The 22320-nt window shown below is 36.4% G+C and overlaps 4 long non-coding RNA genes across 6 annotated transcripts in view; 2 read left to right on the forward strand and 2 right to left on the reverse strand.

The window, feature by feature from the left end:
- The window catches only part of LOC121787371, a 25166-nt gene extending 22984 nt beyond the window's left edge, over positions 1–2182 (forward strand). The window contains exons 11-13 of one of the 3 annotated variants that reach the window (XR_006047444.1): positions 1271–1661; positions 1852–1998; positions 2120–2182. This is a non-coding gene — a long non-coding RNA (uncharacterized LOC121787371). Of the gene's footprint in view, positions 1–1270; positions 1662–1851; positions 2004–2119 lie in introns of all 3 variants that reach the window. The other 2 variants (XR_006047448.1, XR_006047447.1) reach the window with 2 other exon arrangements.
- A 453-nt stretch (positions 2183–2635) lies between these two features.
- Positions 2636–3415, forward strand: LOC121787377. The gene is made up of 2 exons (XR_006047474.1): positions 2636–2752; positions 3262–3415. It is a non-coding gene; the product is annotated as an uncharacterized LOC121787377 (long non-coding RNA).
- An 11465-nt stretch (positions 3416–14880) lies between these two features.
- On the reverse strand, positions 14881–15493 carry LOC121787380. Its single transcript, XR_006047480.1, has 2 exons — positions 15373–15493; positions 14881–15196 (listed from the first exon to the last, which is right to left on the reverse strand). It is a non-coding gene; the product is annotated as an uncharacterized LOC121787380 (long non-coding RNA).
- Positions 15494–15578: 85 nt separating this feature from the next.
- LOC121787382 lies at positions 15579–19977 on the reverse strand. The gene is made up of 3 exons (XR_006047482.1): positions 19599–19977; positions 16663–16778; positions 15579–16379 (listed from the first exon to the last, which is right to left on the reverse strand). It is a non-coding gene; the product is annotated as an uncharacterized LOC121787382 (long non-coding RNA).
- Between the last annotated feature and the right edge of the window lie 2343 nt (positions 19978–22320).

Below are 22320 nucleotides of genomic sequence, written 5' to 3' on the forward strand. Positions count from 1 at the left end.
AGTTAATGAAAAACATTCTAGCACATTAGTCACTATGCAGCTTCTTGTAGTTGCACTTTTTTTTCGTTAATAAAACTGCTTCACTCACCACATTTATTCATTATGTGCATTTTGTAGATAGGCAATCTTCTTTGTAGGTTATTTATAATTCAGTTTGTGCCCGGGATCGTTCGTTGTTGCATCTGAGAAACAAATTAGTCCATGTAAAAACCTCTCATGCTTAACTATGGATATCATTCACACCTTTTCCATTAAAATGTTAAGTGCATCTGTTTTTGGGGCTTAGTAGAAATGGATATTTACCTTAGCACATATATATTTTATCACTAACCATTTTTTATATTACCTTTAGGACTAGCTTCCTGTATTTGGACTCTAAGCCCAGATAAAAAAGAGTAGCCCAACGCTACATTTCTCTGTAAGAGATCATCTCATGATCTTTCTTGTGATGTTGTAATTAACCTATTCTAGTGATGTAAGACAAAAACTTATACTGATAAAGGAAAACGAAGGATTTTTTTTATGATATAAAACGTTTACTTCCTTTTACTTATATTTGAAAATCATGTAAATAAAAAAACCATGTTTAATAACACTTAATTTGTTCAGGGGTCTTACATGATATGCAAATGATTTTACACTGTTTTGTAGGGAATATGCGTCCTAAAAGGAGTTTTAATGCAGAAAGAAGGTACGAAGGTAAGACTATCTTGTAAAGATGATAGGAAAGATGGCAGTATATATTTAAAGAAAAACAATGTAATCGATCAATCATATAAGGGTAGTAGCTTGTTGCATCTACAGTGGCAGGGTGACTGCAAAAGTTATATAGGCCCATGTAGGAAAATCTAATTAATAATTTGAATACAATTGGGGAAGTTTCCTTCATTATTTTTATTTGCAAACAATTTTCGTGCAGTAAATAATTTAATTACAATGTATGGACTCTAGCCTACTCTGATTTCTGTATATTTTATCTATAGACTTGATTTGTTTGGTCAAGTTCCTCAACACTTTAATTTGACTTAACATCTCTTATATGTCAATTAGGTAGTTTTATACATAGTCTACTGTGTTTGAGTTTGTTATCTTTATTGGTCCGTTTGATGATATGCTTGATACAACAAATTCTGGGTTACTGATTGAACATGAGCACTGATAAATAGTGTTGTAAAGTACTCTTCAACCTAACTATGTTAGTTGTAATGTTTCCTGTTCTAAAATATTCAGCCTGCCTAATGTTTATCCTTCGTGAATGCTTCTGCTTCAGGATCAGTCATTAAGCATCAGCTTGTTACTCACCTTATGCTGGGCATTGCTTTACGAGCTGTTTTAGATACTTTGAGGAAGCCTGAAGATTCAAAAGTTTGTTCCTTCCTAGGTTATCAGTTAATGTTATTATTGTGAATTTCAGTCTGGCCATGATTTATGACATTCAGATGATTTTCTTTGGGACTGAGGCATTGGAGCAGTTTGTGGACCGTCTCATTGGGTGGCCACAGTACCGCAATCATATCCTGCACTTTGTAGCATTTATAGAGAGGGCACTTAATAAGATTTTAGCTTCTCATACTGAACCTGATGTTGGCCATAGTGTCTATACTGATCACCGACTTGGACTTATTCAATCTTCTGATCCACATATGGAGGTATTAAGCATAGTAAGTTATCTTCCTGTAAGTAGTTGAACCTGCATATGTGAATTAGCTTATTACAAGTTCTATTAATAGCACTTATATCCCACTAGTTAACTAAAATTCACACTTGTTTCTGATTACTTTCTCTTTTTTCCTTTTCCCCTTTTGTTTCTTTATTATTTGTTTCTTCCCTGTGACCTGTTTATTAATTCAGGAGTTGTGTGGCAATGGAGGCATTCTGTTCTTATTCTGGTCAGGCCGTCATGGACTTAAAGTTATCGGGCTCAAACAATATTTCCTCATACATGGATGCTATCTCTTTGAATAAGTGGATATATGTCTTTGAATATTACAACTGCTGGTGAAGTTAGCCACACCATTAAAATTTTATGTGGTTGTGCTTGGTGTGGTTGTGTGAACAGCCCCTTATTTCTTAAAGTAAATCTGATTTTTTCCGTTGTTGCTTTTGCACTTTTGTGAAGCTGAAAGTGTATCCTACCTAGATGAGGTGGCCAGCAACACAGCAACTCAGGATATAGCAAAGTTGTTGGACTCGAGGTATTCTAAAATCAAAGCATCATGCAGTTTCTGTTACAACTTTGATAGATATACATGTTTCATTGCATTTATAATAGAAAAAGAATTCCCAGACCCTTTAGATCTATTGTTACAATTACATTGAAAAACCAGCAAGTTTTGTACACTGAAAAGGAAACTAAAATAATCTTAAATGTGGTGCCGAAATTTTACACATCGAGAAACCCAAATATGACACATTTCAAACTTTTTCTTGTGATTTTAACCGCCTATTATAATCCTAGTTTGTATTATTACTCAGTCGCAATCCGGTCTATAACGAATGTTATAGTATTTCCTATACAATAAGCATTGCAATATCGGCCTCCAATACATATGCAGTTGTCAATTTGTCATTTTGTCTTACTTGGTGGTATCATGGGCATTTGTTTTGTATAGGTTCTTGCGTTGCTAAAAAATTTGTTAATGCTCCCTCTGAGGCAAGCTACCCGAAGGGGCAACTGGAACTTAATGCAATGCGCTTGGCAGATGTCTTCTCAGATGATTCAAATTTTAGGTCATTCATCATGATAAACTTTGTAAGCTTTCCATCAGTACAACTAATTTTAAAATTTTAGAGTGCTATGGATTCCGTGCCATGGTTTCTTTGCTATTCATGATTGAAGGTCGAAAAGACTCGAAGCATGACATCTGAGTTTCTTAGAAAATGTCTTTGCCTATTTGAACACACCAATGATGTGCTTCAAGATATTTTTTTGATCAAATTGGTGGTTTTAACAAATGGATATTAATTTTATGAAAGTAAATTGATACACTTTAGTTGCAGGAGTTTAGAATGAAGATGATGTATAACTGTTGAGGTAATTTGAATTTATGCCTTCCTTCCATGCAGAAACTAGGCATTAGTTATGTGTTCATGTCCTATCGTTCTTAGTTTGCAATTTAGGTAATGAAACAGTCTAGCTCATTGTCACTATGCTGCTTCTTACACTTTTTTTTCTTTAACAAATCTGCTTCACTCACCACATTTATTCATCATATTTGTTGTCTTCTTGCAGACTTTAATGAAGTTTGTTTCTTGTTGCAGGAGCTTGGAAAGGAGTGGACAGAACAACTAGCTTCCTATATTGGACTCTCAAACCAAATGAAATGCATGTATTTGGTGTATAGTGTGTGGATCTGTTTATAGTGTTTGTAATATATGTATAATGTGTGTAGTGCATGTGTTTTCTTAGCATGCAGTGTGTGTGTTGTGTTTTTGCATTTGAAGTGCATGTATTTAATGTGTATGTGTATGTATATGTAGTATGTGTATTTTGTGGATACTATGTGCAGTCTATATGCTTGGTAATTTTTATTTCTTGAAGTGAGTTTACTGGGTGCAATGATGAATGTAGTGTATGAAGTATGTATAGTTTGTGTAGTGTAGTGTATGTGCAGTGCGTGAAGTATGTATATTTTGTCTATAGTGTGTGTAAAGTGTGTTAATTTTTTTAATAGTGTGTAGTATGTTTATTTTATGTATGTGTGCAGTGTATATTGTCTCTATTTTGTGCACAGTGTGTGTATTAAAGGCTTGAATGTAATGCGTATAGTCTATAATTTTATTTTGAATATATAATGTGCATTGTGTATTGTGTGTATTTTGTATAATATATGTATTATGTGTAATGTATGTAGTGTATGTGGTGTGTGTATTTCGTGTGTAGTGTGTAACTTGTAATTTGTAGTGTGTGTATTGTATGTAGTGTTTGTGTTTTATGTACGGCGTACTGTGATTTTGTGTTTGTGGATGAAGTATGTGTATTCTTTGTTAGTTTTAATAGTATGTGCAATGTGTGTGTTTGCCGTGTGTATTTTGTTTATAGTGTGTGCAATGTGTGTAGTATGTGTCACATGTGTATACCAAATCTAGTGTGTTCTTTGTGTATAGTGTGTGAAGCGCAATATCTGTATTTTGTGAATATTGTATGCAATGCAAATATTTTGTGTATAGTATGTGCAAAACATATATATTTTGTGTATTGTGTGCAATGTAAATGTTTTGTGTACAATGTGTGCAAAATATATGTATTTTGTGTAGTGCATGTAGTATGTAGTGTGTGTATAGTGTGTATTATATGTATCTTGTGTATATGTGTGCAATGTGTGTATTTTGTGTATAGTGTGAGTATTGTGTTTATGGTGTGTGTAATTTGTGTTGGTATAATGTATATTTTGTTTTTGTATAGTATATAGTGTGTATAGTGTGTGCTTTTTATGTATATGTATGTATATTTTGTGTATGTATTTGTGTATGTATAGTGTGTATCTAGTGTGTAGTATGTGCAGCGCGTGTATACTGAGTGTAGTGTGTGAAGCGCAATGTTTGTATTTTGCGTATATTGTGTGCAATGCATATATTTTGTGTATGATGTGTGTATTTGTGTATATCGTGTAGTGTGTATTTTGTGTATAGTGTGTGTAGTGCATATTGCGTGTATTTTGTGTACTGTGTAGCGTTGTCTTATTTTGTACAGAGTGTGCAACGTGTTTATATGTGTTTGAAGTTCATGTATTTTGTGCATAGTGTGTAATATGTGTATTTTTTGTGTAGCGTACTTTGTATTTTAATTGTGTGGTGTATTGTGTATTTTTATTTTTGTAGCGTGTATGTTTTGTATATAGTGTGTGTAGTGCATTGTATGTGTTTTGTGTATAGTGTGTACGTTTGAAATTTGTGTTGGGTGTATAGTGGGTGTGTTTGAAGTGCATTGTGTATAGTGTTTATTTTGTGTGTATTTTGTTTATAGTATTGTATAATATGTGTTTTTTGTGTGTAGCATACTTTGTTTTTTGTTTGTGTATTTTTGTTTGTGTAGTGTGTGTATTTTGTATATAGTGTGTGTAGTGCATTTTCTGTAGTTTGTGTATTGTGCTTGTATGTCTGATGTGTGTTGGTTGTGTTTGAAGTGCATGTATTTTGTTTGTAATATGTGCAGTGTATTTTGTTTATAGTATTTGTAGTGTTTATTTTGTTTATAGTATGTGTAGTGTGTGTATACTTTTTAATTGTATTTTGTGTAGTGTGTGTATTGGGCAATGCGTAGTGTGTACATGCGCAATGCGTGTATTTTGTGTGCCTATTATGTGCAATATATGGAATCTGTATGTGTTTTTGATGCATGTGGTTGTTTATATGAGTGCGCAGTGCATGAATTTTGTACTCTCTCCGTTCCTCAGTAATAGATGCATTTTATTTTGAGCACTCGTTTTGAAAAAATGATAATACATAGTTAAAGTAGAGAAATAGTAAAGTAAGATAGAAAATATGGTAGATACTCTTCTCTACACTATTCTCTATCTTACTTTACTCTTTCTCTACTTTAATAATTTATTATCATTTTTTTAAAACGAGTGCTCAAAATGAAATGCCTCTATTCCTTTGGAACGGAAGGAATATATGTTTTATGTAGTGTGTGTATTGTGCATAGAAGTATATTGTGTATTTTGTTTGTGTATTGTGTACCGTATATTTACCGTGTGTGTGTTTGTGTATAATATGTGGTGTGTATTGTGCATAGTGTGTGTAGCATATTGTGTATTTTGTTTGTGTTGTGTATAGTGTACCGTGTATTTACTTTGTGTGTTTGTGTATAGTATGTGGTGTGTCTAGTGTGTGCATTTTATGTATATGTTGGTATATTTTTTGTACGTGTATGTGCATTGCGTGTATATTTTATATATTGTGTGTATTTTGTTTTTAGTGTGTGTAATGTGCGTAGATGTATATGTAGTTGCGGTGCATGCATTTTGAGTGTATGTAGTGTGTATTTTATATATAATGTGTGTAGTATATTTTCTCTATTTTGTGTATGTAATGTTTATAGTGTGTATTTTTTGTATAGTGTATGTGTATATTTTGTGCTTCTTTGTGAAGTGTGTGTATTTTGTGTTAGGATACTAAGTGCAGTGTATGTAGTGTTTTGTGAAATGTGTGTATTTTGTGTTAGTATACTAAGTGTAGTGTGTGTATAGTGTGTTTAGTGTTTGTTTTGTATGTTTGTGTGTAAATTGTGTGTATTTGTGTAGTGTAGGCAGTGTGTATTGTGTATATAGTGGGTGTATAGTGTGTACAATGCGTGTATTTGTTTAGGTGTGTAATATTTGTAGCGTATGTATTTGGTAACACAACATGAGTGTGTATTTAGTGTCGAGTGTATGAACTATGTGTATTTTGTATTTATGTGTGTATGAAGTGTGTAGTGTATGGGTTTATGTAGTGTGGAGTGTAAATGTTGTGGTTTAGCACAATGTCCGTATTACGAATATAGTTTGTATTTTGTCAAATGTAAATAGTGTATGTATTTTTTAACATAGTGCGTGTATTTTCTGAATGCCTGTTAGTGTGTATTTAGTGTATAGTGTATGAATTATGTATATTTTGTGTATAGTATACGAACTGTGTATTTTGTGCTTCTTTATGAACTGAGTTTATTTTGTATTAGTATTTGTAGTGTGTGCAATGTGTGTTTGTGTATTTGTAGTGTGTGTATTTTGTCACACAATGTGTTTATTTTACGTGTGAGTTTGTATTTAGTGTATAGTGTATGAATTGTGTATATTTTTTGTATATTGTATGAACTGTGTATTTTGTGCTTATGTGTGAAGTGAGTGTATTCTGTATTAGTATTTGTAGTTTTTGCAATGTGTGTATTTGCAGTGCATGTATTTTGTTTTTTTGTGTGTTTTTGAATCTGTGGTGTGTGTATGTATAGTCTATGAATTGTGTGTAAATGTGTGATTATTTGCAGTGTGTGCAATCGGTCTATATGTGTTTGTAGTGCATGTAATTTTGTATGTTTGTAGTGTGTATAATGTGTGTAGTGGTTGTGTTTTACGAAGTGTGCTGTGTGAGTATTGTGTGTTAGCGTGCGTTTAGCACAATTTGAGTATGTAGAATATAGTTTGTATTGTGTCCAATGTTTGTAGTGTATGTGTTTTATGTAGTGTGCAGTGTGAGTATTGTATGTATTTAGCACAACATCTGTATTTCGAATATAGTTTGTATTGTGTCCAATGTATATAGTGTATGTATTTTGTAACATGGTGTGTGTATTTTACATATGCGTGTGAGTGTGTATTTAGTGTATAGTGTATGAATTATGTATATTTTGTGTATAGTATACGAACTGTGTGTATTTTGTGTGTATTTTGTGCTTCTATATGAATTGAGTGTATTTTGTATTAGTATTTGTAGTGTGTGCAATGTGTGTATATGTATTTGCAGTGTATGTATTTTGTTTTTGTGTGCGCTTTTGAATTTGTAGTGTGTGTATTTTGTGTATAGTCTATGAAATTTGTGTATGTATGTGATTATTGTGTGTGTTTAGCACAATGTTTGTATTTTGAATATAGTTTGTAATGTGTATAGTGTACTAACTGTGTGTGTTTTGTGCTTATGTGTGAAGTGAGTGTACTTTGTATAAGTATTTGTAGTTTTTGCAATGTGTATTTGTAGTGCATGTATTTTGTTTTTGTGTGTTTTTTAATATGTACTGTTTGTATTTTGTGTATAGTCTATGAATTCTGTGTAATCTGTTTGTGTGTTTGTAGTGCATGTATTTTTTGTATGTTTGTAGTGTGTAGTGTATGTGTTTTACGTAGACTACTTTGTGAGTATTGAGTAGTGTATGTGTTTTACGTAATGTGTGTAGTGTATGTGTTTCATAAAATATTAGAGTTCATAATTTAATTTATTACATTATAAAAATAAATTGAAATTTGATATATAATATATAAATAATAATTGAGTTTGCTGTTTCAATTTTAAAATTTTATAATTTACATTTTAATTTTTTACTTTATAAATTTGTAATTTCTAAATTTTTAAAATTTTGTAATATTACAGTCGAATATATAATATTAGAAAAATATTCAAAACCACAAAAATAGTACCAAAATATATTAATCGATTATGGTTTATGTAATATTTTTTTATAGATATTTTAATGTAATTTAGTTAGACATATCGAACATACAACATTTATTTATTGGGGAGTACTATGGTGCCACCATATATAGAGTAACACCATACCACCAATATAGTCCACTAGATCTGGAAATCCAATGCTCATGATTAAATCTCGCACACAGAGTAAATGTTGCTGTCTAATGGATTAGGAATTGTTGTCGGGGCTAATTTAGTCATTTCGAAAAATTTAAAGTTGAATCAAATTTGAAACACCCAAAATTTTGGGGGGTTAATTCTTGCGTATCAATTTGAGAAAATAGTAGGACTCTCACCCAACTCCACCATTAATCTGCATCGACCCCTATCTCTCTCCAATCCTCCTCTTTTTTGAAAACCACGGCTCCCTCGTGCAACAACTTAAATCGGGATTTCGAATTGCTTCTATACCACGATTTCAGTCCGACTCTACACTTTTTTCGGCAACAAGGTAATTTGACTGGAATTGTTTGCAATTTGATCGGACTTCCTTTTGGAATGTTACTATGCATGCAGATTAGTGTGTGTGTTTCCGTATTTATTCACGTTTGCTTGATTTTTTCATTGTTGCAATGCGATTGAAGTACAATTCCTCCGATATTTGGTCTGTTTAATGTTGATCGGTGTTTTTTGAAAGATTTGTTGTATAAATCTGACGTTTGGACTCAATTCTTGACGATTTGCGTAGATGTTTTTGCAAACCAAGATTCGCGCTTGATTGGTAGTCGATTGGTTGCTTTATTGTATCCGCTGTATATTTTGTGAATGTTACTTGTTTGGTTGTTGCTTGCTTGCTTTATTGTTTCCGCTATATTGTTGTATGATTTGCTATACGTTTCCATAGTGTTTTGGTTTGATGTACTGTATTGATTTGGTTGGTTGTTGCTTGCTTGCTTTATTGTTTCCGCTGCATTGACTTTATTGATTTGATATACTTCTATTGCAGTATTGCTAGTTATACATTGCAGTGCGTCATTTACAATATTGCAGTATTGTTTATCACCAAATATTGCAGTGCTCATTTACAACATTGCAGTGCATCATTATACCATATCTTGCATTCATGTGTATTGTGATGAACATCTTCGAATTCTAGTTTCATATATAGTATTGTTACAAATTTGTTTAGTTGCATGCCAAAAATGTACTACTGAGTTGTGCTGGTTATATATGTGATACTGATATTGCAGAATTGTTGGTTATATATTGATGTGCATCATTTACAATATAGCAGTATTGTTTATCAACAAATATTACAATGCATCAATTGCAATATTGCATTGCATCGTGTGTATTATAATGTGCATCATTGGTTGAATGATTGTTATTATTGTATATAAAGTACGTGATAGCATTTCCGGCTATTTCCGGCTATCTCTACATCAGCCACCTCGCTGCCACCCCATCGCACGACGGATCATCGCATCACGCTGCTACCGTGATCGGAACCAGTGTCGGTCCGACCCTATCGTTATAACCACACACAAAAGAAAGAAATGGAGAAGTTGGTATGGCGATTATACCGCATGGATTAAACAGCCGAGTCCGACCCTATCGTTATAACCGCAGGGATTATATAGCCGAGTACAGGCCCATATTCAAGTCCAGTACTCTTACTCCGGAAGAAAGATGAGTCCTGGCGATTTGTGTTGATTATTGCTAACTTAATAAAAGGACCGTGCCAAACAAGTATCCCATCTCGGTGATCCAAGGATGAATTACACGGTTCACAGTGGTTTAGTAAACTCGATCTCCGTGCCGGCTATCATCAGATTCGTGTGGCTCCATCAGATGTGGCTAAGACTGCCTTCCGTACCCATTCAGGCCACTATGAATTCCTTGTTATGCCGTTCGGATAGACGGACACACCAACCACATTTCAGAGCCTCATGAACAATTTTTTTCTACCATTTCTTCGAAAGTTTGTTCTAGTCTTTTTTTATGATATCCTCGTCTACAGCCATACGTGGGAAGAACATATTGGTCATCTCCATCAAGTCTTTCAGCTGCTGTATGATATGCCCCGATACTTACCAAAGAAATGCATTTTGGGGAGACAACATGTAAAATATCTGGGGCATATTGTGTCATTCGAGGGAGTACGTATGGATCCTATGAAGATAGCTGTTGTCATGCGTTGGCTGACTCCATCAACAGTGCGAGGCATTAGAGGATTCCTCAACTTAACCAGCTATTAACGCAGTTTCATTCGTGACTATGGTAAAATTGTTGCACCTCTCACAACCTTGTTAAAGAAACCCGATGGCAAGAAGTTTCAGTGGACGAAGAAGGCAGATGAAGCTTTTCAAAATCTCAAGCTTGCTCTCACCAAAGCTCCCTTGCTCTGAATGCTAGATTTTTCAAAAGATTTCATTGTGGAATGTAATGCCTCGGGGCATGGTTTTGGCGTTGTTCTGATGCAAGAGAACCAACCCGTTGCCTACTTTAGCAAGACAATCTCTCCACACCTTCTCTCCAAATCTGCCTATGAAAAAGAAATGATGGCCCTCGTGCGCGCTATCCAACATTGGAGACCATATCTCCAGGTCGCCATGCTGGGGCTTATCGCACCTATCGCCGACTTGCTGCTAATGTCTATTGGCCTGGTATGGTCAAGAATTGTTAGAGCATTAGCAATGGGGCGCCCTAAGGCGCGCCCTATGCACCGCCACGTCATCTTTTTTGTCCTCCTACCCTTCCACCTGCAGTGGGGCGCCCTATAGGTTTTACTATTGTTTAGTTAATTAATTTAAATATTTTCAAAATATATAATGCAAACTAATTAAAAAACACAACGATTAAATAAAAACCGACGAAGACTGCATTGATTAAACAAAATTTACATGATTCAAGTTAGCTAATCTACGAAATTCCCAACTTCCGGCGCAGCTCATCGATCAACCCCCGGAGGTATTTGGCTTTGGTGGGGTCCGTACATTTCTCGAGTGCCTTGTGCGTCTGCAACAACGTCCGCGCCATCGAGGCTGTTGTCAACTCCACATAGGCGGCGACCGTCAGGCTTGGGGTCGGGATCGGGACTGGGATCGGCGATAGGGCGGCGGAGGTCGAGGATGATGTCGCCGTCGCCTTCCCCTTGTTCTTCGCAGCCTTGACGCCTATGGGACGCCGGGAGGACATCGGTGTGCCGAAACTCTCATCCTCCGCGTACGTCCGGTTGAGGTCCACGGGACGAGTTCTGCTTTCGCTGCTCATGTAACCACCAGCTTCGATTGTCTTCGTCCTCTTTGTCGCACCGGTGTGCAGAATCCCGCCTTGGAATTTTTGCTTGTCCCTCAAGAGCGCCCAGATGTTGAAATGCTTGAAGTCGCCGTACATGGACTGGTACGACAACAACGCTCTATCGCGCACATCGCTCAAGCTCTCGCCGCTTCCCTGCTCCCTCGAGCACTTCTCGTACTCTGCCGCGAACAGGTTGACTTGCTTCTTCACCTGGCCCAGTGCTTGCGGAGCTGCTCCCTATGACGCTTGTACGCGATCGATGACTTCGCCTCATTATAGCTCTCGGCTATGCGCTCCCAGTACGCAAGCTGCTTCTGGTTGTTCGCGAATATCGGGTCCTCCGAAATAACCACCCAATACCTCGCCAAGACGAGGGTTTCATCCGGTTGGTAGTTCGTCATCCCGAGGGCGTACTCTTCATTCGTTTCCGGAGGTGGCACCTTGTACGCCCGGTGCCGGATCCATGTCAGACAAACCGTACAAATTCATACTTAATTTGGGATAATACTGCGCGTTGGCGTCGAACGACCGATATTCGTCGGGTTCTGTACCCGGCCAACGTGCATCACCCCCAAACATCGGACTATTGAGACTTGAATCCATTTCGTAGTAAATGTGAGTTTCGAGAGTGGAATGGTGAAATGAAATGTTACAAATGAAGGTGGGGTAGGGGGTATTTAAACAAAATTTTTGAATTTAGCATTAAAAAAAATAAAAAATGCGTGCCATCGGGCGCGCCATCGTCCGCGTCGCCCACAAAGGCGCCCGATGGCCTATCGGGTGCGCTTCTACCGCGGATGAAAGCATAGGGCGTGGGCTTAGGGCGTTGCATCGTCTGGGCTCCCACGATGGTGCCCGATGGCGCACCCGAGAACGATGGCACGCATCAAATTCGTTGCAGCTTGTGCAATCTGCCAAAAGAACAAGTATGACACACGCGCCCATGCTGGCCTGCTTACACTATTGCCGATCCCTTCAAGGATTTGGGATGACATCAGCATGGATTTTATAACGGGGTTGCCCAGGACGTGTGGACTGCGTGTTGGTCGTTGTAGATAGGTTCTCAAAATTCTTTACAGCTCGTCAAGTTGCTGATCTCTTCACTAGAGAAATTGTGCGGCTGCACGGACTGCCCACTTCTATTGTATTAGATCGAGATTCGATTTTTCTCAGTTCATTTTGGCAAGAATTATTCCGATTCTCTAGCACTTCACTCCAGATGAGTTCCGCCTATCATCCCGAAACTGATGGACAAACTGAAGTCCTCAACCGTTGTCTGGAGACATACTTACACTGCTTCTCTTCAGAGCGGCGTAAACAATGGAGCAAATGGCTTGCATGGGCTGAATATTGCTATAATACTAGCTTTCAAACGGCTGCCCATACTACTCCTTTCGAAGTGGTGTATGGTCGTCCTCCCCCCACTATTCAAAGCTTTCTGCCAGGAGAGGTCAGAGTTAATGCTGTTGCAGAAGATTTGCGTGTACGTGATGAGTTGTTAGCTCACCTACGTTTTCATCTTGAGAGAGCACAACAGAAAATGCTACGTTCAGCAAATAGACATCGCCACCACGAAGAATTTGATGTTGGAGATCTGGTCTATCTCAAGTTCCGGCCATATCGCCAGTCGACGTTGTTTCGCTCAAAGAATCGTAAGCTTGCACCACGCTACTTGGTCCTTTTAATGCGGTGGGGAGAGTGACAACTACCTCCTGAGTCTCACATTCACCCAGTTTTCCATGTCTCCCTTCTTAAGAAAGCTATTGGGGCGACTGATGCAGAACTATCTCTCCTTGAGGATCTCTTGTGTGTGGATCCACCTTATTTACCAGAGCTGGTCCTGGATCGTCGTTCAGTTATGAGGGACAGTGTCTCAGTTGCTCAAGTGTTAGTGCAATGGGTCAGATTATCAGCGGATGAGGCAACATGGGTGGATGAAGAGGATATGCGATGGAAGGTCTACACACGTGGACCACGACAGGTGGCGAATTATAATCAGTAGCCAAATCAGCAAGAATTAAGGAGATTATGGTAATTGCTGGAATTAAGAAGTTCGTTGTGAAGAGGATTGAAGATATCAGGATCAAGATTTGCTAATTGAGACATGCACAGATATTGGCTAATTACAACTATTATTTCCCTTTAATAACTCTCATCATTATCTATTACTCCCTCTGTCCCATAGTAGATGTCACAGTTTCCTTTGTCCCACAAAAGATGTACATTTCCTCTTTTGGAAAAAGTTCCCTCTCACATCAATTATAAAATTATATTTTTTCTCACCACTTAACACACAAAATAACATCTCCTAAAATCATGTGCCATCTCCAAGTATGACATATACTATGGGACGGAGGGAGTATTATATTATAATAATGATATGATTGATTGCTTAGCTTATTTACTCTCTTGTAAACTCCTATAAAAAGGAGAGTCTTGGAGATTAGGAAAGCATCCAGAGAGATCATTGTTAGGCGGTGAGAACCGTGGCCTCAAGGAGGAGTTTTCCATCTCTTTTTCCCTTCCAATAAAACGAGAGTCATTTCTATCAGTTCCTTGATTTATTATTTGAAATCCTTAAATCCCTGTTTTGCCTTTCACTCTATAACAATACCCATATTGCATTGCATCATTTACAATATTACAATATTGTTTATCACCAAATATTGCAATGCATCATGTGTATTGTAATGTGCATCATTAGTTGAATGATTGCTAGTATTGCATGTGTAATACCCATATTTCATTCCATGATAGTAAGTTTTGCAAACTTAAGTGCATATATTTGCAGTTTTGTCGGGCATACCATTATGAGCGTATTCAAGTTTCTAACTTGTGTATTGCATTCTACCAAACTAAATCTTGCAGTTTCGTGTTATGGGATTTGCATTTCACATCATATGGAGACATACATGGACATGAATTTCAACGAATGGAAATGCGACCTAACAAACAAGAAATCTAAGTCCTTCTAGCTCCTTCGTGGAAAATACTGTACAACACTTCGAGAAGGGGACAAAGAAGGGACCGATAGATGTTGACAAGATGGTCACGGACTACCACAAACTGTGACCAATTATTGAACTTTTGTCTTCTTCAAACATGGTTTTGTTTCTGAATTGTTTTTTTTGTGTAGATGATTTGACTGATGTTTTGATTTGGTGACTACTTGTACTTAAAACAAGACGATTTTATTTTGGTGTAGCTAATGTTGGTGACGTAATTTGAATGTTCTTTGTTGCATACTTGTTTGATGGCATATAATTCTATGATTTTTGGAAACCTTAAGATGAAATACTTTCTTTTTGTACTGCAATATGTGAAGCATTGCAGTGCAATTACGACGCTTGAAAAATTCAACCATTTAGGAAGCAATAAACAATTAATGGGAATGTAATCTCGGACCAATAGTATATAACTACCAATTAATAGTATTGTATTGTTCAAGTACTAATGTAATTGACCGAAGACAACAAATCACAAAGCAATAGTAAGCAATACTGCGAGAACAAATCTGCAATCGTTCAATAAACTAATCATGAACAAATTCAATAAAGTAATATTGATGGACTTAAACTGCAAGCTGGTAAGTTAAAAATAAATATGACCACAATGTTCAAGTACTTCGAAACGAATTAACACAATCTTCAAGTATTTCGAAACGAACTATTGTCTGCCACAATTTCTAGAGTCATGGGGACACATTTTCCACACCGACGCAATGGTTTGGTCATCAACTTCACGACCTTCTTCTTCATGGACACCGATTGGCTTGCAGAACTGCTTCTCGAACCTACAATTGATAGCAATTAACCATATGGTGGACGGCAATATGTACCACATAATGCAAAAATCTAGTAAAAACTAAGTATGGCCATAAGAACTTAATACAAAACGAATCAAAATGAATTTGAACTCCCCACATGCCATCAAATTATACATATGTTGCAGAGTCCACAAAACTCCCACCTCAGAGACAACAAGATCAAATTAGGCTCAAAGAAGGAGCTGCATAACAAATCTATGAGAGAAACTCCATGATCATGATGGAGTTGCATAGAAAAGAGAAAGATATTCTGGGAGAGAAAACTTGAATCTTATTGAATGAATTCCAATACATACAAGGCACCTTATATATGATAGGTGCGCGGTGCATATACAACGAAAAGCACAGGATGAAAGCTCTATAACTAATTAACTACTCAACTGAATAACTACCAAAACCGCTGGCACTTCTTTATCTTCACACTTGAGCTCGATCTTCTTCCATCATCTCGAGCTAGTTGTGTGAACTATTCTAATCGGCCCCCTCAAGATGGAGTATAGACACTCTTGAAATTTATCTTGAACAATAGAGTGTAAAAGGGAGCAACAACCAAAGGCTTAGTGAAAATGTCAGCTAGCTGTAGATTGTTGTGAACATGGACGGTTTTGATCACTCCTTCAATTATCTTTTCACGCACGGTGTGACAATCAATTTCAATATGCTTCATGCGCTCATGAAACACAGGGTTTGTGCTAATGTGCACGGCCGCTTGGCTATCACAATAAAGAGGCACCGACTTCTTTACTTCTAAACCAAAATCCTTGAGTAAAGCTATAATCCACACAACTTCACAGCAAGCAAGAGCCATTGCTCTATATTCAGCCTCGGCTGAGGATCTTGACATAGTGTGTTGCTTCTTTGATCTCCATGAGATCAGGGATGTGCCGAGGAACAAGCAGAATCCGAAGATAGATCTTCTAATGTCCGGAAAACCGGCCCAATCAGCATAAGAGAATGCTCAATGAGGGATCTGCCCCGAGCTGAATAAAAAAGATCATGGCCCATTGTGCCCTTCAAATATCTGCGAACACCTTCACCAGCAAGCATGTGATCTGCGCATAGCTTTGATAGGTACTGACTGAGCTTGTTCACAACAAAGGTGATGTCAGGGCGTGTGATACAAAGATAGACAAGGCGACCTATCAATCTCCTTTAAGCAGTTGGATCAGCAAAGTTGGATCATTACTAAAAGTAGTAAAAATAAATGAGACACTAAATTTTGGACGGACGAAAAGGAAAACTTGTGATACTCAATCTGATGGTGTTGACAGCGGAAGCATAAATAAATAAGAGAATTAGATCTATTTAGCATATTATTTAGACAAATTCTATTCGCGCAATTATCACATGTATCATGCTCAAAACTTGAATTAAAACATCCTCTTAATTAATTGAAACCTAAAACATGCTTTTCTACGGAGACGGAATTATACCTTCTTGATTCTCCAAAGAATCGAAGATGGCTTGCTACTTCTCTACGTGACGATCTTCAATACTTGACCACAAATCTTCTGACTGGTTCCTCAACTGTATTTCGATACCAAGTGGGCTGATCATATCAAAATACCAAGACTTAAATAAAGAAGACAGAACTCCTACACAAAGTAGGAAAGGGAGAAATTCCAACTCCTTCAGAGAGAGGGGGACGAAAATTTCAGCAAAAATAATAAACTTATTCTTATGTCTATCATTTATTCTACTATTTATATTAAGTTACATATTGGGCTAAGTCAGGGATCTGTGGAGGTTGGATGTATGGAGGTTGGATGTGGCCACACCCAATTAGCTCTTCTAATTAAATTGAACCCACAATTTAATTCAAGTTTATATTAGAATATTATTATCAGCAACTAAATAATAATATTGTATTACCCATCCAAATCCAAAATTACAAGTAATCTGGGTTTCCACTTTTAAAAGGTTATTATCCGCGCTTAAGATATAAATGTCAATTAATTAATTAATGTCTTCTAAAGACTTAATTAATTAATATCTTTTTAATTCCAACAGTGGACTTCAGGAAACATTTTTTTATTATTCATAGAATAATTAAAATTCCAACTAGCTAGGTTCCGAATAATAAAACGAACTCCACTTGAGGACATTATTAAACCAGACTCACCAGACGCACGTTCCAATATAATAGCAATCCTAGCACCGCTAGATATTAATCAACACTACCCAAAATATCATGATTATTGGGTTGCGAAAACCCGCACCATTTGATAAATCAAAGTAATGCATAATCAATAACGAATGTTCAATGCTAAATATATTGATTAAGAAATGATTATTTATCAAGACCCCGTCTTTTAGTAGATAGCATAAAGACATGTCTTGCTATTAGATCCGTTCAGTGCTATACCACACCAATGTCATCTGATTTCGGTAAAGCTTAGAAATATGCAGAATGACATTGCAACCTTTCGCGATAGGTAATCAAAGCCTATCTGGGTTGTGAAATTATGCTTTTCCTTTGTTTTAGAACTGACTGTGTTACCTTAAAGTGGACGATGCTGATAAGGCTCATTTCATGCATCGGTTTAAGGGTAAAATGTACGCTGCTTGATCGGTTTATCGCGCAAAACAAGTGTTAAATGTGCAGGAATGCCGCTTGACCAAGGCAGCAAGGCCAAACTGATCAAGCAAGTACAAAAAGCGATAAAAGGCCAAGAATCGGGGGAGGTTACTATGCAAAGTGGTTTAAACGTAGCTATCAAAAGAATAGGGCAAATGACCGTTCACCGATCTACCGTTAGGCAATGTTTAGAGAAAAATGTTGAATTATCACGTTATTTAGTTTACTTGGGCAACAAAGTGAACATTTGCTCAGATGTGTGGACTGATTGTTTTAACTGGCATTCATACATGGGCATTACGGTTCACTTTGTGGACAATAGTTGGACTTTAAACAAGCGTTTAATAGGTTTTAGAGAATTTGAAACTCCACACACTGCACCCGAAATTGCTTCTTTGATTATACAAGTTTTTAATGAGTTCAATTATGCAACAAGATATTTTCTATTGGTTTTGATAATGCAACTGCAAACACCGCAAGTATTAGCGATTTGATTGCGGCTTGTGCTCCGGTAATTGGAGGTAAGTATTTTCATCAAAGATGCATATATCATATTTTAAATTTATGTGTACAAGATGCGCTTGAATTATGGCAAAAGCATGTTAGTCCTATTAGAACTGCAGTTAGATTAATCCATCAAAAGCTGGCTATTGGCAAAGCATGGAAGAAATATTGCCATCAAAAGAATGTTAGATATACGAATTTTACTATGGATGTGTCTCATAGATGGAATTCGACATATGATTGTCTGAATTCTACTTTGACGCATGAAGATTCTTTATGTGATTTTTATAGAACCTATCTCGTTCATGATTTATATCTTTCACATAGTTGTTGGGAACATAGCGTGGCTTTATTTAATTTGTTCAAATATTTCAAAAATGCTACTGTTGAATTATCAGGTGTTTATTACTGCACTGCTGTTCGTGTTTTAGAGCATTGCATGTATATATCACTTGGTTTTAAAACTGCAATGAAAAATGCTTCCTCTTCACCTGAATTAAGGCGTGTTTTATATTATATGATTGAAAAATGGCTTAAGTATTTCAGTGAGATTCCAACCGTGTTTTTTATTGCAAAGGTATTGGATCCAAAATGGAAATTAGCCGGTACCTCTAGGATTTTAGATTTTTATTATAACAATTTGAGTTCTATTGATCTTGGCCCCCTTCAAGCATTCCAATCTGATACCAGTGACGAATTTGGAGTAGACCTCTCAGAAACATTTCAAATAACCCGCCCGGACCGGTCCATTATCCAACAAACCCTCGAGTTTAACTTGCGCACTCTCTACACCGAATATGAAACCAAATATAACACTACCCACCAAGTCAGAAGACCCCTCCTCCTCCACAACATAACTATGGCTTCGTATTTCAAGCCGATTATGATGATCCCGATGCGCAATCCCAATTAGCCGACCTATACAGCTACAGCACAGGCGGAAGGTCCGGTTCTCTAGAATAGCTTAGCTTAGATAAAGTAATGCATAGTTAGAAAGGGGAATTAAAGAAGCGCTGCAGAATACTTGTTATCTGTAGGCGTATTCCTAAATTACCCGCCGAGATTCTTCTCGGTTTTACTTGCTTTCTTATTTTCTGAAGTATTAGCTTAGTTTCAATTTCACGCTGTATTGCTCTCAATTTAGTTTAATCAAAGTTATTTCGTTTTAATCCTCGCATTTACTTTTCCACTCTCAACTTAGCCTTTTCCCAATTACAAAATGTAATACTCTGAATAACAATTAAAAGAAAACTTAATTAAAGGGTAAAGGGGAAAACGTAACCGGACATCGTGATTTCAGTTGTGAATGGAGCTCGGCGACGACGGAGACGCTGATGCCGACGGACGCCGGGGAATTGCAGAAGCGGCGGCGAGCGAGAACTTGGATAAGGAAGAGATGAATAAGAGATAGAAGTTGGGATTTTCCGATTTTGTGAATTGTAGAAGATGACTGAGAGAAGTGAATTTTGATAACTATAGAGAGAGAGAGTTGTTTTGGATTGATGAAGAAGACGTGTGGCTATGGCTGGGAGTATATAGGAGTATTATTTACTCCTTTTCCTTGATATACATATACATGTGTTGGTTAAGGGAGTATAGACGTGTAGAGTGAGGGAGATGGATACCCTGTTCATGTCTTTGGATGAAAAATTGAGGGAGAGAGAGACGTGAGCTGTAGAGAGAGAGAGAGAGAAAGATGTTGTTTTGAGATGAGATAAAAAAAATGAGAGAGTAGTGATGTGGGAGTATCAAGTATTTGTTGATTTGACTTTTCTTTTGGACTTAATCGTATAGCTAGTTAAGGAGTACTACTAATAACGTTTGGTCCATGGGCTGATCTAGTTTATTAAATAATTGGAATTTATGATGTTGGGAATTTAAATACTTGGCCTATTTCAGTTCAGTGACCATCGACAAAATAAGTGACGTTTGGGAGTTTTGTGTCTAATTGATTAACGTGATTTATTGTTTCCAAATCTGTCATTGGACTGAGTTCTAATATATGGAGTTTAGTTACGAAAGAACAAGGATAAATTGAGCGCACACACTTAGAATGCATGCATTGGTAAATTTATTTATTTTGCAAAGTCTAATTTTGCATATCATGTTATTTCAAAAAGGGTGAACTTGTGCACGTTGTTTGCGGTGGGAACGAAAAGTGATTGAGGAGTTAAGCGTTTGAGGTGGGCTTTCTTTTTAAATAAGGTCAATGCCCTAAGTATATTTTTATGTGAAAATGATATGAATATTTGTCATGCTGTGTTTTGTTTTATTATATGGAACCTATCTGATGTGGCTTTTGCCATTAATGGATAATCGAATTCGGGTCTGTCTAGGGAGAGAGTCCCTATTCAGGCTAGTGTACACCTATGGAGATCATGCGCTATCTATTCGAGTAGGCCGGTCTAGTGACTTGGAATGTGGCCACATTCCTTGTCATCAATGGATCAGATATGGTAGACAGCTATGGGAAAATGGTTGATCAGCCGAATTTTACAACGGAAATTATTTTAGTGTCTCGGGAATTTCTAAAGTTAAAACCCCGAGGTCACTCAATAGTGGCATGATAAATACTTTTTATAAAATGTTTTCGGCATCAGCCCTGCATTTCTTTTTAAAAATGTGCAGGTTGAGCGTGACGGGTGCGGTGAGTGTTGAGCAAGAAATTTAAGTGTTTAGAATGTGTCATATCTTCACACGTGGCATATTCCTTCTCTCAAATGCTTCCGCTGAGTAGTTGTCCTTCTTTTGAGATCTTGTATCGCTGAGATAATATTCATTTTTGAGTTGTTGATTGTTGAGATACTCTGATTTTATTCGAGCCATTCCCAGTTGTTTCGAGCTATGGTCGAGTTGCGTTGTTTTCCCCTTTCTTTCCCACTTCTTAAATCCTCCCCTAGTCGCGATCAACCGTGTTTTCTATCCTTAGAAAATGCGGGCGTGACATAAACAACCGTTAAATGTAAAACATAACAATCATTATTACAAAAATAATCTGTTTTATTCCTTAGAAATTAAAATAAGTGTTTTTATAGTATGCAATCACTCGAAATGTGATTTCTAGTATACAAAACTCTAACACAATCATGGACGGAGGAAGTATCAGTAAAATTAGTAAGGAAAACAAAATATGTCATACTACATGATATGTCACGAAGCACTTTCTAAGGATACAAAGCTCGGTTTACCGTGACTAGGGGATGTTATGAAGCGAAAAAGAAAGGGAAAAAAATGTGCAACTTAATTGAAACTAGTATCTCCCCCGTGCTATGCATGGTAAATTGAAATCTTGTAAATATATATTGTTCTATTTCTGTAATTTGAAATTTGTATATTTGATACTAATAACAACTTAATTAAATAGAAATGTTGGTATAATTGTAAGTGTGAATAAAATAAAAATATTATAAACTAAATCACAATTAATAATTCTAATCTTGATTTAGAGTAATATAAGTAACATTTTAAACCCAATAAGTGTTTATTACATCTATATGTTCCATAAAAAAATTCATATGTGAACTCTTCCCCAATCATGTCCTGCACTTTACTCGTCCTACAATGGCTTTTCTAATTGAGGCCTCTTCATGTTTCTTCTACGTAGGAGTATGAAAGTAGACATATATAATTGCCACTTTCACATGAATCAAAAAGATAACAATATTGATTGAATTTGCATTCAACTATGACTTGTCATTAACATAATTCGAATTAATAAACTTTATATGCACTTACTTCAACTTTTAATATATATTTAGAATATTAATAACAAATATATGGTTCATAGAATATAATTAACTTCGTCTTCTTCAAAAACCATTCACTTCCCCATTATTATTATGATAATAACAAAAAACTTTTTGACTTCTCTAAATTTATGATATGTAATCAATTATTTTAATTTATAATATCATAATGACACTTCTGTTATTTTCTTCAAAACTTCCCTTTTATATGTATAGATATAGATGACTTGGGATAAACATAAAATATATCAGAGCACACGCAT

The sequence above is a fragment of the Salvia splendens genome, chromosome 22, assembly GCF_004379255.2.
Source record: "Salvia splendens isolate huo1 chromosome 22, SspV2, whole genome shotgun sequence".
NCBI classification, from domain to species: Eukaryota; Viridiplantae; Streptophyta; class Magnoliopsida; order Lamiales; family Lamiaceae; genus Salvia; species Salvia splendens.